The sequence below is a fragment of the Rhea pennata genome, chromosome 3, assembly GCF_028389875.1.
Source record: "Rhea pennata isolate bPtePen1 chromosome 3, bPtePen1.pri, whole genome shotgun sequence".
NCBI classification, from domain to species: domain Eukaryota; kingdom Metazoa; phylum Chordata; class Aves; order Rheiformes; family Rheidae; genus Rhea; species Rhea pennata.
The window spans coordinates 9086808-9103153 of NC_084665.1; the positions used below are offsets into that span (position 1 = coordinate 9086808).

At 40.0% G+C, this 16346-nt stretch overlaps 1 long non-coding RNA gene across 1 annotated transcript in view; it reads left to right on the plus strand.

Moving 5' to 3' along the window:
* The window catches only part of LOC134139111 (uncharacterized), a 107652-nt gene extending 98916 nt beyond the window's left edge, over positions 1-8736 (plus strand). Inside the window, exon 3 of the long non-coding RNA XR_009958068.1 lies at positions 8641-8736. This is a non-coding gene — a long non-coding RNA (uncharacterized LOC134139111). The remainder of the gene's footprint in view (positions 1-8640) is intronic.
* Positions 8737-16346: the final 7610 nt, after the last annotated feature.

Consider the following 16346-nt stretch of genomic DNA (forward strand, 5'->3'; position numbering starts at 1 on the left):
ACAAGTCAGTGCATTGATACACTCCTTAGACAAGCCCTTACATGAGGCAAAGGGATGTGAAAAAGCTTTTTCGTTTCATTCTTTTAAGTAGACTTTCTACCTCCTCCACTTACCAAGAGTGGGTGGGAATACTTTTATCATAACTTGCTGGTACTGCAAGTATCAGTGAACACTGGATCCTGTGCGACACCAGCATTCTGTTCAGCTCTGCCTAGAAGAAACGCTGTAAGTTATCCTGGTTCCCCAGAGACTTGAGGGACAGCTGGAAAACCATTGGACAGTCCATTTTTCACGTGGCTTGAGAACTAAAGGGGGGCACCTCCATCCAATCTTTGCCTGCTCTTTCCTGCCTAGAAGAACCAAAACAGCTAAAGTGCAGGCAAAGGCGAGAGCCAGGATGGCTTCTTTATTCCTTCAAAATTAAGACCGTATCCTGCAGTCATTGCTTTAGAGGGAGGTCTTCTCTGAGTGAGGAATGCAGCACAAAATGAGTTCCTTACGCCAAGACATTAATTGCTGTTGAGAATATTTACGAATGGGCTTCTTTAATGAAGTGATTTGTTGGTCCTAAGTAACTGCTTTATCTCATCAAGTCCACAGCACAGGAAATCTAATGTGAAGGTTTGGTCCCAGCAAAGTATGCTTGGCTTGAAGAAAAGAATCACACTTTGGAAAAAAGGAATAATGGAATGTTAAATTAGTAATGGCTTTTGCAGCTTGTTTGCAGTTTGATCTTTCTATGCTGTAAAAATGATTTTAGTATTTAATTTCTTAAATTAAAGGGGGCTTAATTTGTACCTTTGCTTGGATCATTTTTTAAAGAATTTATTCTGCTTGGAAGAGTTTGTTTCTTAAACAGAAGAATAATGTTACAATATAGGGTCTGCATGTGGCTGCCAGAAGCTCCAGCTGTTGGTAGGAGGATATTTTGAGCAAGTGTATAAATAATGTTAAGACTGACAGGCTTCCTGGAATCCTCAGAGAAAACATAGCACAAGCTCTCTGAGGATCTTACCTGTCCCATGCCTCCAATCTAGGAAAGCAATTACATGTGTATTACCTTGACTTTCATAGGTCTATTCACGTGCTCAAGGGTTAGAAAAATGCACATTTGCTTGGCTAGATTGGAGTCATACAGTTATGTGTGTGCTGCTGTGGCTGCAGCTCATGTAAGCATACCCAGACTATATTTACATGAAGTCTCACGGCTGTTGCAAGTAATATGGACACAGGAACTTGATGCTCAGTGTGTGGCACCAGGATCTGGCTAACCTGCACTGAGCTGTATACTGCTTTAGCCATACATCTCAGAGTGTCCAGCCAGCTCGTTAAGGTCACAGCTTGCAGGTATATTCAGAGTGCTTGAAATAAATGAGATGCTGGTTCAATACTCACCCTATACTGTATCACTGGAGAGCAGACCTTGTTGGGCCTACAAGGGGAGAGGAAGAGTTATACCTTCTGAGATTCTGCTGGTAAGTGTTTCCATACAGTTGCCTCCTGCCTTGCAGGGATCCTTGAATTTCCCTACGCTTTGGCTCATTTGGTTATGTAAGATATGGAATGCTGATATCATTACTGTTCACTTTCTATGGAAGGAAAGCTGAGGTCCAGAGAAATGAAATGTTTTGCACAGGGTCAGGAACAGCAGAGCTGAAGTTTGAATCCAAGCCTCTTGAAACCATGCCAGTACTTCAACCACAAGGCCACCATTCCTTCATAGCATATTTTCCTTTGACTGTAGCAACTTTTGCAGCTGGCTGGCTTTGTAGAGCAGATCCAAAGCTCACTGAAGTCAGTAGAAGTCCACTTACTGATTTCCAGCAGTCTTTGGATCAGCCCCATTAGGTGCTTTTTTACTATACTCTAGAAAGACTAGTTCAGCCTTTTAATATTCTCTTTACCTGTCTTGATCTTGTATTAGGGAAGCTCTGTAGTTTGAGATTAGAGTTGTTCATTTTACCTTGTAAGGACTCTGGTAACTGAAAATGCTGATACAAACAAGGTTATTGCTCCCATCTCCTCACTGGAAATTTCTGCTCCCTCAGAGCACAGCTACATAAACAGCTGATTTGGCATTTAGCACAAGGGAAGGAACGGAAACGCCTGGCAGGGTGGTGGGAATGAGTTATTGGAGGTGATGGGGGAAGGGACAGAGCCTTCGAGCAGAGCTACTGCTGATGGAAGAAGCTGTACTGGATGCTGAATCCACTGTTTGTTATGGCTGCAGTCTCTTTGAAGAGATGGGAACTATCAGATGTGGGTGGGAAGCAAGCTCTTCAAGTGTTAATAAAATGTTATAATTAGTGTCATCATTGATCACCCAGTTAGTATTTAACAGCTGTGTGTGAAGATTTCTTTTAATTCTCCGGAGTCATTATTATCCCCTTCCATCTCCCCAAACTTCAAAAATAATGGGTGGGAATTCACTGTTTTTGTATATTCCCTTCTTTCCCTATGCAGCTAATACTCCTTGTTCTAAGCAGACTTGCCTTTGCTCACAAAAGATTTTATCCTGTTCTTTATGAAATCAGTGGCTAAACTCCCACCAACTCTGTGGTGTGGTTTTGCTAGGCTTTCTTCGTGGCAGAGGGAGAAGGCTGGGCAGAGCTGAATGCAAAGTTGAAGTGCATCAAAATCTCTCAAAAACTTTAGTTGCCTTTCTGCTGACTTTACTCTGGTTTTGACCTTACCCAAAGACCACTGAAATTGTCATTTAGATGAGGTTGTCTTTTTTAACTACAGTATTGTGGTCGTCTTGATTTAAACTTATATAGACACTGGCTAGAAACTCAAATGTGTTCCTGGCAGGTCCTCTGCTTGTTTGTTAATATTTGCTGAGGACCCTGGAGTCTGGATTCATCTCAGTTTGCATTAGGTTCTTCATTTAATTGCGTATATTAGAGACCTAACCCCTGAGTTGGCCTAGGATCCCTCTGTAATCAGTGAAGAGAAATAGTTACTTCTAGAAAGCAATTCAGATTTTAGACTTCATGGACCTGCAGTCATTTCCACTATAGGGAACTACAGGGGGAGTTCAGTAAACTCCTAATTTAGGCAGTTCAGTGAAGTGCCTGAAATTAGACGAGATGAATTTGTGTGCCGGTGACTAGTGAGTTCTCATGGACCTCACTCAACTTTCATGGAGCTCCTTAACTACAGATATATTGTTTAATAATGAAAAGAGAAGCCTGTGGGAAAATGAAAAATATCAATAATCACAAGTATTTACATCTGGCAATAAAGTTTTAGGAAAAAAATCAGTACAGCAGCTTGTTGCCTTTGAAACATAATACTATTAAAATGTTCAACATGAAGTTTCTATTTTTAAAATAGCAGTTGAAAGAAATGCCCAAGATTAATAAGAAACTAAATTGAAACCACGTTGGTTCATAGGTAACATAGACAAACATTGAGTTAATGGGGAAGCATTCTTAGGGGAGAGCTGTTCATGCACTCCAGTTTGTGCCACTGCTTGTTTATTTTTTATTTTGTCTTTCTTAGAAAGCAGAAGGGGGTAGAAATACCAGCCAATTAAATCTTTTATTTCCTTTTTTAGACTGTTGTTCAGTCCAATTTATTAAGCTTTCTGAAACAGCAGCCTGTGTCTACTACTGCAATACACAGGGAGTCAGCAGTATCAAACCATTCTCCAGCAGAAGTGGACAACAGGCCTGTTGGTGAAAAATCTCTAATACAAGCAAGGAGACATGCAGTGCTTATGTGGAAACTGATTAAAGGAAATGCTAACGTTGTGCTAGTTACGTGAGAGGGAGAACCCACCAGAATACAGGTGCCAAGAGAGATGGAGATCTCTGTCCCTCTCTCTTGCTCTAGGAGAAGACCCAGTTTAGAACAGACACCTATCTAACAGCTGGCAAAAAAACAGGAAAAGAGTTGCACCTCTAAAGAAGAGTTTACAAAAGCAGTTGCAAATAGAAGTTTGTTTGAAGCTGACAACAGTGCTGTGCTAATAACCGTAATTAAAGCCCTGGAGGACTTGATGGAATCTAATACTTGATAGTAGATCAAAAAAAAATGAGTTGGAGAAGAAAGTAGGGTGTCAGTAGGTTGGACTCTGGAAGAATAGCTTTGGTTTCATTGGCACTGTAACCATTTGCACCATGTGAAAATCTGGCCCGCTGAGTGCAGTGGAGTTAGATGATTCATGCCAGCTGCAGAGCTGTCCCATATGGTTTTTATTTTCCTCACTTTTTTTTTTTTTTTTTAAGTCCTAGGGGAACTGACTGTGTGGTAATAGTAGAAAAATGAGCACTGAAGGACCTGTTAGCAGCCTGAAGGAGAATATGCAGATAGTTGTTTGGCTCATGAATTGTTAGCAGAAACACTGAATGTTACCAGCAGGCACTGCATGGAACTGAGTGTTCTGTGAATAAAGTGCACGGAGTGTCCAATGTATATTTGCTTAGGGGAGATGTCTGTAAAATGTTAAAGTAATAAATGTATTTTGTACATTTATATGTGCATTATTACCTTATATTAATACTCAACTGAAGGGTCTGTATTTCATTAGAGGTTTGAAACAAAACGTATCCTTATGGAGTTGAATTATCATGTGGTATTAAGGTTCGATCAACAGCATACTGAAGATAGCAGGGTGCTTGCCAGGAACTGTGGCTTATGCTAGTGAAGTGCCCCAAGATACTCACCAAGTTCATAAAATCGGCTAGGGGTAGTTCCTGCCTCGCACTGTTTATGGTGACACGGGGACGCAAGGCGCGGGCAGAGAGGAGGAGGCTTGCCCGTGCTCCTGCAGCGAGGTGTCAGGCGTGAGAACAGAACCGACAGCTCCCCGGGACGGAGGGGCAGGAGAAAGCCAGCACCATTTCTGCTGCTCGGGGAAGTGGAGTAACTCTCAGGCAGCTCTGGCGATGGCCCCAGCCTCCTTCTGTGCCAGTTTGAGCACTGTACGTACTTCCCGAGGCCAGTTTTCTGGCTTACTCCTCTCGGGCTGTGTAGGCATTTGATTTTCAGCTGAACCCTGCATGTGTTGTAGCAGTCTGTAGGTCATCTTGGTTTTGGGCTCACAGTTTCTTTTATGAATTGTACATCTTTGATGATGGAGATTGTTAATGGGAATAGAGTCATTGATGAAAAAGCATCGAGGAAGCCCATGCACATCTGCAGAGGGATTTGCTGGTTTTTAACAGCAAAACCTGAAAACCTTTCCAGCTTATAGATATGATTGCTCTGCTTTTGTGTGGGAGCAAGGTACATAAGTTGCAAAGCTTCAAGGATATAAGCTCCACAGAATTCCAAGACAAATGACAGGAATACAGGCACAAACTGCCAGATGGTAGCCCTGTCAGTTATATCTTTTTTCTGACAGAAGTTATTCAGTATTTTTTAAAATAAAACATCAAAATTTTGAATGTTAGAGGGAGAAAAAACAATTTTTTCTCATTTATCTAATGTCTTATTCTCACAAATGGTGAGTTTCTGTTTATCCTAGCACTGTGGAACCCTATTGAGTGCTGAGTGTTGCTGCTGAAATTGTTTGGAAAATCTACTTCTCTGTTGAAGTAAATTTTTGAAGTTTCAGCATTTGCTTGCATACTCCCTCAGAATCCAAAGCAACAGTTAGACTCTCACTGTGCGGTGGATATTCCGAGAAGTTTCACTTTAGAAGCATTTTTTATTCTGAAATATGGAAATCTGATATTTGATAATACCAAATATTATATTATCATGTAGCTTAATAACTATAGTATCAAATAAGATGTAACAGTATATATATGATATATGTTAGGATTTGTTTTCGTATAATACGTATATGTTGAAACAATGAAATACAATTATACGGTGAGAATAAAATATATGAGTCAAAATTAACTCAGAAAGTTAAAGCATTTAGCTGAAATCAGTTTCTAAAGAACATTTTGATTTGGAAAAATGACTTCTCTTATGTAAAACTACTTCATCAAAATGCTCCTAATTTTTTACCAAGTTTCATTATTATAAGTGAAACCAGTGGTGCCCAACAATTTCCATTGTAGTAACCTCTAATGCTGTTAAACTTTTACCGTGCATGCAGAAATCCTGCATGTTGAGATCTGCTTCAGGCTGAATTTCTTTGGAAATGATCAGCAGAAATGATTCAACAATTTCTGAAACTGAGCACAGGGAAGAATATATTATTTTACTTACATTAAAATATGTTACAGCTGTTTCAGAAGAGCCTTACAAAGGATTTGAAATGAGAATGATCCTGGGATGGTCTTTTTGCCTCCCATGTGACTGTCTGCTTTAGTTTGGCCGAGGCATGAGCTTGGGTAGTATCTCGGTTCACATCCGTTCTCTGTGTTAGAGCTTGGCAGCTAACTCAACCTATGCCGGCGGCGTTCAGTCCCCTGTGAAAGGCGCACGCGTGCCTTCCCCAGGCTGGCTGCACCTGGGCTTGTGCGTGCTGAGCCGGGACGGCCTCTGCAGTGTCCTCGGCAAGGAGCACTGTGGCCTCTTGCTCTCATCCTCTCATGTCAGCAGCCAGTGGAGGGAAAGGAGGGGCAGCCTGGCAAAAACGCAAAGGGGATGGCACTATGAGTCAGGAGCTAACAGCGATTCAAAGAGTGAGAAGACTTGAGGAACACGGGTGGCAATTCACAAGGAGTGAAAACACAACAAGGGAAATCAGATAGGCTTGGAGGAGGAAGGGGCAGATTAATTTTATCCGAGTAAGAATTTACTTCTCCCCACATCCAGAACTGAAGCCAAGGCACAGGCATTTCAAGATACCTCTTGTGTGAAAAATAGCTGTGAAACTAGTTTGTCAGAATCCATCTACAGCCATGCAGGGGTATGGGCTTTGTTGGTGATGTTTTTGCCGGAGACCTTGAACCCAAACAATGCTGAGTGAAGGAAGATTTGGGGAAGGAGAAGGAGGGATTATTATCTTCCAGTGTCACCTCAGGCTGCTCAGGGCAGGGAGGGCTGTTCTGAGCTTCTACAAATGTCCCATGAGGAGGATCCATTCTGTGGTAGGAAGGTGATACTGGTTCAGCTGCTGAGTTTGCAAGGAGTCTTGTGGCACACAGTAGGTCCACAAGAAGTGAGGAAAGGAACAAAATTGTCCTTTAAAAGGCTATTTTCCTTGGGAAACCAGGCAGAAGCATTTTCTACTTTAGCTCCTGTTCTGCCTCAGAGCACTCAGAGGTGGATGAGAAATTGGTGACTGATGGCATCCAAATGCAGGAATTCTGCAAGGGGCAGGAAAGCCTCAAAGCATGTTTGAGGAAGAGCTGTTGCTTTTCAGAACCATCACTGTTTTGCTAAATGAGATGTGAAACATCACTTCTCCTTCCTCTCTTAATACACCCTTCTTCCATCTGTTGTCTTTCTTTCTTTCTTTTTTTTAATGACTTTTGCTGTTTGAACATACAGGAAAAGTTTGGAAGAGAACAGTAGTTGAAAATACACTATGTTCTTGATTGATCTTGTTAGTTAGTAATTTCTTTTTGCTAAGGAGAAAATCAGCTAGTCTGTAGAAAAGAGAGTTTTTTATATGAGACATCTCCCATTCTTTCTATTTGGCCTTAAACCTCAAATCCAAGTTTTAACACAGCATTGTAGACTTGGTGAAATGATGTTCTCTTTGTTGCCAAAGAGAAGTCAACAATGCCAGAGATCTAATCAGGTGGTGATACGAAGGACTAGAAGAGATGTTTATGAACATGGAAAAGGTAGTTCTCATGGCTCTCTGAGCCAAATGGCTGTCCAGAAATAAGGTTTCAATTATAAGCAGAGCTAAAATATGTTTACATTAATGACAGATCCATCAGCTGAAACACAGATACTCTAACAAGAATATATATAAAGAGATTATGTGCATGTTGTTAATTCATTTGACATAGCTGCTTATTTGAGTTTGGTAATTAAGATGGTGACCTATATTGGCTAGAAGATTGCTACATTGAAACTAAATTTTTACAAAAAAATTAGCATTGTAATATTTTTAAACTACTGGATACTAAGAAAAAGTTCAGAATGTTGAACTGAGGTTCTTTCAAAAAGAGGGGGAGAGGTTAGTAACATATGACAGATTATCAATTTTAATTCAAAATGGGGTGATTTTTCAAAATAGAAGATGATGGCTGAGTACCTAGTTTCTCTGAAAATCTTTAGAACGCATTTATGGCTAATTTTTCATCATTTTTGAATGGAAGTACTGTTCCTTCCACATACCATTTGGAAACACCATGCCAAAGCAGTTGGGAAGTCATCTGCTCCTTCCAGACTTGTGCATCGACTGGAGCATGTAGCACATGACTGTACAAAGCAGTGAATGATAGTGCAGATTTAAACAGGCCAGACAGGGGAGCAGAAGTTCAGGAATCAGATGGTTTCCCGCAGGCTGTGTGCTGGTTGATGGTAAGACTGTACATAGGTGACACCAAGATCCCTTGCTCTTTTATCCTCCCAAGTATTATGCAGAACCAATTTGAAATAAAAGTAGGTTGTCTTTACCAGACAGCAGTGAAGACTATCAGGTCCATGACAGAGGCATGTCACGTATTTGTGGGTGTTATGTTCTCATTCTAAAGAGGGTTCGCCTCACCTCCTTTAGATGTCTAGAAGTTGTTTAAGTTAGTGTTAGTCAATCTGTGCTTCCTTCATGCTCAACAGGAGAGATTCTCCTCAAACATCTCAGGATGGAAGGAACATTAGCAGCTTCCCTGATGGTGTAACCTGCTGCTGCCTCTTTTATCATTTCCTGCTATCTGTGGAAACTGAGTACAGTGAGTGCATGAGAATTGGAGGTCAGCAATTTCCGAGTTTGTTAAGGTAAGTGTCAAAAAAAAGCCATGTTCAAAAAAAGCTCTACATGCAGAAAAATTGTCACGTGACATGGGCAGCTTGCATAATGTGCTTGCGTTGTGTTCAAGAAAAACCTGACTTTAGGCTTTGTTGCATGCAAGTGTGGATGCAAGGTATATCTGCCATGTTGGCAAGGGGACGAGCCTTTTGTGCTTGTTTGTATACTGCATTGCAGAAAGGCCGAGACAAGAGTTTTCAAGTAACGTTTAAGACTCACATTAGCAGTCTACCGGGCTGTCTGCCTTCTCCCACTTTTGTGATATTTACAGTATAAATATAGAATATTTCAGTAATAGCACTGTATTGACACTCAGGAAATCACTGCAAGGAACAGGGGAGACTCTCCTTCTACTACAGTACAAAAGACTATGCACTGATGTTGTTTTAAATCAGGAGGCACAACATACTTGATTGCACAGGGACTTGGAAGCATTTACGAGCTTATGTAATGTATCATTCATTCTCCCACTTACTTTTACCGAGCACCTTACTTTCAGCTTGTTACTTCTAAAGAGGATGAATTCTTCTTTCAGAGGGAGCAATTTTCCTTCAGAAGATACTGATTTAACAAAATTAAAAACATTTCGCAGTAATTTAAACAATTTCTTCAATTTTGGGGGGAAATTACTGAAATAGTCAGTTTCAGAAAGGATATACTATTTTGTTTGCTCTTGGTTTTGTTCATCATTTTGACCTTAGTAGAACAAGACAGCATCACAATAAATACTTAATGTTATTTTATTTTTCTGAAAAATATTCCAAGATTTCTTTTCTTTTCAGACCAACTTGAGATGAAATCTGATTTCCCCATACTGGACTACTTTGTGGGAATCCTGGTGCAGTCCAGGCATTAATTCCTGTTTATAATTCTCCCTCCTGCAGGAAGGATGAACTTAGCTCTCATTTATTTTTAGTGTGATTCCAAGCTTGAAACACATCTGGGCTTGCTTTCTCCTTTTGGCTTACATATTGTCCCAAGAGGCCTGTCACTTCCGTACTGGCTCTAAATGTGGAGTGGAATGTAACCTGGTTTTCCAGAGAAGGCTGCTAATTACAGCTTTAATTTTATTGTATTTAGGAGGAGACAGATATCCAACCTTTTTTTACGTGCAACTACAGATCTGAAGAAAGGCATGATAGCAGATAAGGTGTGTTGACAGACAGAACGGTCCATATGGCAAATTGCCCATCATGTGAGTAAAACCTGCTATTGATGACCCATTTGAAAGGATAACTATTACTATAACTATATAAGTAGCTATGTATAGGTATATATGTATATACACATATTCATTACATATACACACACAATACACGTATTTGCTTTAGGAATCAATTCCAAGAAGAGTTTACAAAGGAGAACAAAAGGTGTGTTTTATATTATTCCTGGGTACACACTTCCTTATGTAATACATGCTTCATTTCCACTGGGGACTGCTTGAACAGCTTACCAATGTATAAGCAATGCAACTTAAAAGAAACCAATTGGAATCTAAGTGCCTTCTCGTAATGCCCCCAGTTTTGTAATATGCAAAACCATCACACTGTGAAACAACAGAAATGAGCTATTAGTAAACAGTAAGAAAATAAAAGCAAGGAGCTGCTCTTAGCTGTGAATACTGCAATAACTATTTTCATTTTGAAAAGCTGTAGTTTTGGTAGTTGCAAGTTGTTGCAGCTCCATTGCCTTGAAAGTGAAACCGCTGATTTTTATCAGTTGAATATCTGTCTTTTCTGTATTGGTCTTTTATTCAAAACTCTTGGACCACAGTGCATTAGAAGTTGCTGCAGCAAATTTTACCATAAATATTCAGGTTCTGTGGTGCTTTATTCCTTGAGTAATGCTATTGATTTCAGAGGCTTAAAAGTACTCAGGAGGCCAGATTCCTCTGGAACGAGGAAAAGCTGATCAGTCTTGAAACATGGTTAGTGGGAGTATTACCACAGTCTGCTTTCCAGTGTGGTGATGAACTTCATTGCTCTGGCTTCACCTCTGTTCATTGCTCCGTGCACCATGCCAGGCGTTCTGGGCCCAATACTGTGCCTCTTGAAATCAGTAGGAGCCTTTCCACTGACTTCATCAGGCATTGGGTGTTCAGGGATCTTGAACCAGATCAAATAGCAGCTATTAATGTAGCCTGGCCTTCTTCCAGCTTTAGTTATTGCCTATGGTGCTTACACAATCTGTTTGGTATATAATTTTCTCTCATTTTATAGAAGAAAAAGAATGACTCAAAGCCATGCTATGCCATTTGGTATTTTTCTTTGTATATTGTCACTTACCTTTGTATTCAATGAAGATAAATCTAGAAACCATCCATTCACCGACTCTTTCTATAAGTCTTGATGTTTACAAAAGCTGCTGTTATAATTTATGATTGTCCAAAATCATTAAAACAATCCTAGGCAATGTTCATGCCCTCTTAAAGTACTCATTTTTCAAAGCAGGGATAGATTTTTGGTGCTGTTTGAAAAACCAAACCACCCCCCTCAAAATCTGAAACATTTGCCCACACCTCAAAAGCTCAATGGAGAGGTCTTTTTTGGTATTTCAGGTTTTCTGTGTTTCAGAAAAGGAGCTGGTTAAATATTACCAATTTCAAGACAGTGCCAATCTTTTGCAATTAAATTTCAAGCAAAGGGAAGAATAAAAAATACTTAGAAAATAGTTAAGTTTTTTTGCATATCTATGCATTTTATTAAGATTTGAAGAGCAGAGACATGGTTGATAAAGAGCCTATGAGTGTCATACGCATATGAATTTGTGATTATAGGCACTGTGTGCATGTTCTGCACTACTGATTGAAGAAAGCAAGACCACCACCATCTAAACGAAGTTTGCTAGCTCTCACCACACTAGGAGTTTTCTCCTAGCTCCGTTTCCACCAACAATTGGTCCTACTTTCCACTTCTTTCCTTTGGTTATTTGAACTGAACAGGTGTTTCACAGAAAGACTGAAGGCTTACAGCTCTAATCTGTTTTTTTGCAAATGGATCTTTTGTACTGTCTAGTAGCTTAATAGTGAGGGGTGAGGTGCTTAAAAAAATAAACAGTGAATGCAAACAGTGGGAAGGAAGGGGGAAGCAGTGAAGCTGCATGTGGTTGAGTGAGATGATGTCATTTGTTTAGCAGTAGTGATACAGTAGTCAAGAGATGCTATGAGAGGAAAGGCTCCTTTTAAGGAAATAGTGTTGTATAACACCGAGGACTATTATACCACCAAGCACGAAGCAAACCACAGAATATCTACTGCTGACCAATGAAAAAAGTTCATTGCTTTTGAAGCCTTGAAGCTCAGGTGCGGAGAAAGAGAATAGGGGTTCATTGTTAAGGCAAGGCTCAGCACTCCCTTTTGTTCATTCTCCTGGCCCCCTCCTCCTTTGGCACTACAATAATAATATCTTGTCAGTCCTAAGCCATGTTGGCATAGATCACATTCACTGATGGATGTTCAGTCCGTGAATATACTAAAGCAGGTTGTTTCTGTTGATGTATGTCTTTGCAGACTCCTCTAATGGGAATGTAAATAAATGAATCCTTCACCAGTAATTTCTTTCACTGTAGTCCATTTTAACCCCTGAGTGCCTCCTGGAAGGGAGGCACTCAAAAGGCATTACTGTGTATTACTGCTTTTGTCTTTTTCTTGAGTTTTATGTATTCTGTTTGCAGTCTGAGTGTGCAGGCAGCTTTGTATATGTTGATACAAGTCAGGCACTTAGCCATTTTTAAAAAAATGTTATTCAGTGAGATGAGGTTGAGAAGTTAAGACAGCCAGTCAGGAAGAGGGGTCTAATGGCCACTGAAACCTTTGAAAAGTTTCTTCGTGATTTCACTAGGAACTGGATTGGATTCAGAGAAGTGAAGACAAGTTCTTGAGATTAATTTCTTTTAAACTGCGAGAACCGGTTTGCATGGGTTTGTGAATTGTAAAATTAGAATGTTTTTTCTATCTTCTCACCAGTATGTAAACACCACAGTGGTACATGTCCTTCAGACATGGGAACTCAAGAACATCTTCAGAAAATTTTCCAGAATGAATCTATTTGTCCTTAATGACAAACCAAAAAAAGAGCTTTCAGAGAGGAGATGAGGTCTAATGTATCTCTTCTCAACAGATCTTTTCCTTTGTGGGATGGAGAGTTTTGAGAGAAGTTTCACATTGTTTTTATAGGTCTATTCTGTACTTCACAGTGTTCATACACACAGTTTACATATGCCGTTGGAAATACCATCTTCCATAACCCTGCATTTAAAGAACTATTTAATGAGTACTGGCCAAACCCCATTTTCTTAAAATCTACACTTAAAGTAAGGAAGTCTCTTTTCCAGAAAAATTGGTATACTGGCTCTAATGAGCTTCTGGTGAAGATGGAAAATGAAGGTAACAGGGCTGATACCATCAGTATAATTTCAATTGTCATTTGGAAAAACTGAGAAAGAGATTACAGTTTCAGTCCCATTTTCAGACAAATCAGTCATGGAATTTTATGTTTGCGCAGTGGAGACTGAGAACAGCAGAACATCATACAACAGCAGAAATGCTCACCAAATGCAGAGCACTATATGATATGATCAGTGTAACCTGTAACAAGTTCTTGTGTTGGGGCAACATACAATCATTGTATTATAAATCCAGAATGAAGACAATTAAAAACAGCCTTCTCAACAGCCTCTTGTATTTAGGAGATGAAAATGCCAGATTTTGCCAGGAGACTAGCTATTGAGAGACATCATCCCTTCCAAAAATGCTCTTGCTAAATTTCATCTGTTCTGGAATTGTCAATGCAAATGTACTTACTGAAGGATATATATATATATATGTGTGTGTGTGTGTATGTATGTATGTATGTATGCATATATTTTAACATGAAATGTATTTTTAGCCTTTTAATTGTTACTTAAAAGATGCATTCTAGGATGGGGAACTTTGTACCTCCATCCCCACATCCTGTATATTTATCATGGTGATAATCTAAGACTATTTACTGCTTGGCTGTGAGGATATTGGAACAGAGCTTCCAATCTCTCCATATCATTCCTTGGTTATTTATGGTTCCAGCATAGTAATAGGCAGTGCCAGATGTGCATAAGGAATAGGAAGGGTGCAAAAGAGAACTTCAGATGTCTGTGATGAATAGTTGAAAGTGAACAGAGGGGCTTTTAAAACTTCTTTAACAAAAGCCTAATGCTCTGCTTCTATAAGCAGCACCCACTGATGATAGAAATGTGACAGACATATCTGCAGAGATTTGGGAAGCTCTTATTCCAGTAGATCTTTATAGCAACTTTTAAAAAAGAATCAGTTCTCCTGCCAACTTGGTTGGTGTAGCTTGTGTTTCTTCTTTGCTTGTTGCTCTATGAGCACGCAGCTACTCAGACAATGCTGACTTCCAAGGTCTATATTCTGTGTATTGCACCATGAGCAGTTAGCTGCTCCAACAAAGAACATGCCCAACTTGTATCTGGGATTTTATGAGTACCCCATAAGTGACAGTCCTTTTCTCAAAAATGAATAGGACAGACAGTGGTTGGATTATTTTCTTATTTTACTGATAAAATACCGAGATACAAAGAATAGAGTGCAGATTCTAAAAGTGCTTTAAGTCCCTAGCTGATTTCAATATGAATTAGATAACTAATTATTTTTAAAGATCTGAGCTACACTGACTTAAGAAGGACTGTGTTGGAGCCAGAGCATGACCTGAAGCTCTTTAACTCCAGACATTCACATCTTTCTTCTTGAATATATGCACCATCTGATTCTTTTCTGCACCCAGCGGGAGTGTGTACTACAGAAAAGACAGTCTGGTGTGGAAACATTTAAAGGGACTTGAGAACCATAACTGCTGAGTTGAGACCCCCTCTGGACACAATTGTCCAGTGATTACGGAGTTAGGTTAATTGATACTAGCTGGATATTGTCCATTCTTATTTAGTTTGTGTCTGAATCTCAGAGCAGAACTGAGACTCAGAGGATTTCATCACCGCAAATATGAGCATGCCATAGGTAGTTACTAGGCCCGTACTGATGTCTGCCATTAAGTGGCGTGTTTCTGAAATCGGTGATCAGACAACTGCCACACACTATCGAACTAAGCTAGACTTCTCGTGGATAGAGTGTGGCAGCTATGTGGAGGTGTTGGGATGAATTTATTCTAACTTAACTGAAGTTACACAGACAGAGGAATTTTGCAGGGGAAATAGTTTGTTACCTGTCATCAAAACTATTACCAATGAGACTGAATTCAATTTTCACATGGCCGTAATCTTTTTGTCCAATACAGTGTCAAGATTTGGTGTAGTAACTATGATGAAACGTAGAGGACATAAGCGATGCTGATGCTAAGAACTGCAGTCCTCTGACTGCGTTTCCTTTCTGTTGGTAGCATAGTATATCAGGGTCCCAGAGCGCTGAATCTTCTTTGTCTCATTAACAGCAAGTGGTGCCATTTTATTTGATAGGCACTACTAGTAGTTTACTGATGGCATCCTTTAAATTACAAACCAAGCACTTTCCGTGCTCTTTCTGTGTCACCTTGTTTTATAGAAAACTTTCTAAAAATTTCTGTAGTACTTCAAATTTAGAAATATTGGCTTTTCCAACTGTCAAATTGCTTGATTCAGATTTTTCCTCGTCTTGGCAACAGCACTTGAAAAATTCAGAAATTGACAGATGTAAAGGAATTTTAAAGCTCTTTCAAGATGCTTCCGTTTAAGCTTTAAGTGAGTCTATTTTCTGAGTACAGATAAATTGTTTAAAGTGAAATCAAAGAGTAATCTTTGTATACTTGGAGCTCTGTGGGAGCACCGTTCTGAGGGGGTCGTGGCTACACTGCAGCAGCTAATGGCAGAATGCTTCTCCTCTCCGTGCAGCTGGCAGTGAGTTAGAGCTTCATGCTGCCTCCAAGCCCACCATCATGGGCTTTCTCCCTCCTGCCACTTCCAGTTCCTGCTGTGGGGCTCTGTGCATGCGTGTGTGTGTGTGTGTGTTCCTCAAGGACTGTATGTGTGCACTGTGGGTGGCTGAACGCTGGAGGTGAGGGTGAGTTTGTTGTGCGGAAGTGGGGTCAGTGAGTGCCTGTAGGTGTAATGGTGTGTGGGCAGCAAGGCATGTAGAACATGGCAAGTAGAACTGGTCTGAGTGCCAGTGTTGCCTTAACTGAGGATTTCCTTGGTTTATGCTGACTGCATTATAGGAAAATGCTCTCAAGGAGTCTTAACTCTTAAGTTAACAAAGTTTTTATGTGAGTGAATTAATTGGCGTAGCCGGCCACACCTCTTCACGCAGACATTTAGGAAGTGGTAAAGCAAATAAGCCCAGTGGTGCCAGAATCAGAGCGATGGCTGATGAAGCCTTGATGAGGAGAACAGCCAAATAGCATGAATGGAATGTCAGTAAGCACAGAAGTTAAAAATACACATCTCAAACCTTGAGGACTCTCTGGGGACTAAGAAACTATATTGATACTAGACTTCAAAAGATCCAAATAAACAGCAGTTTTTTCTCAATGCA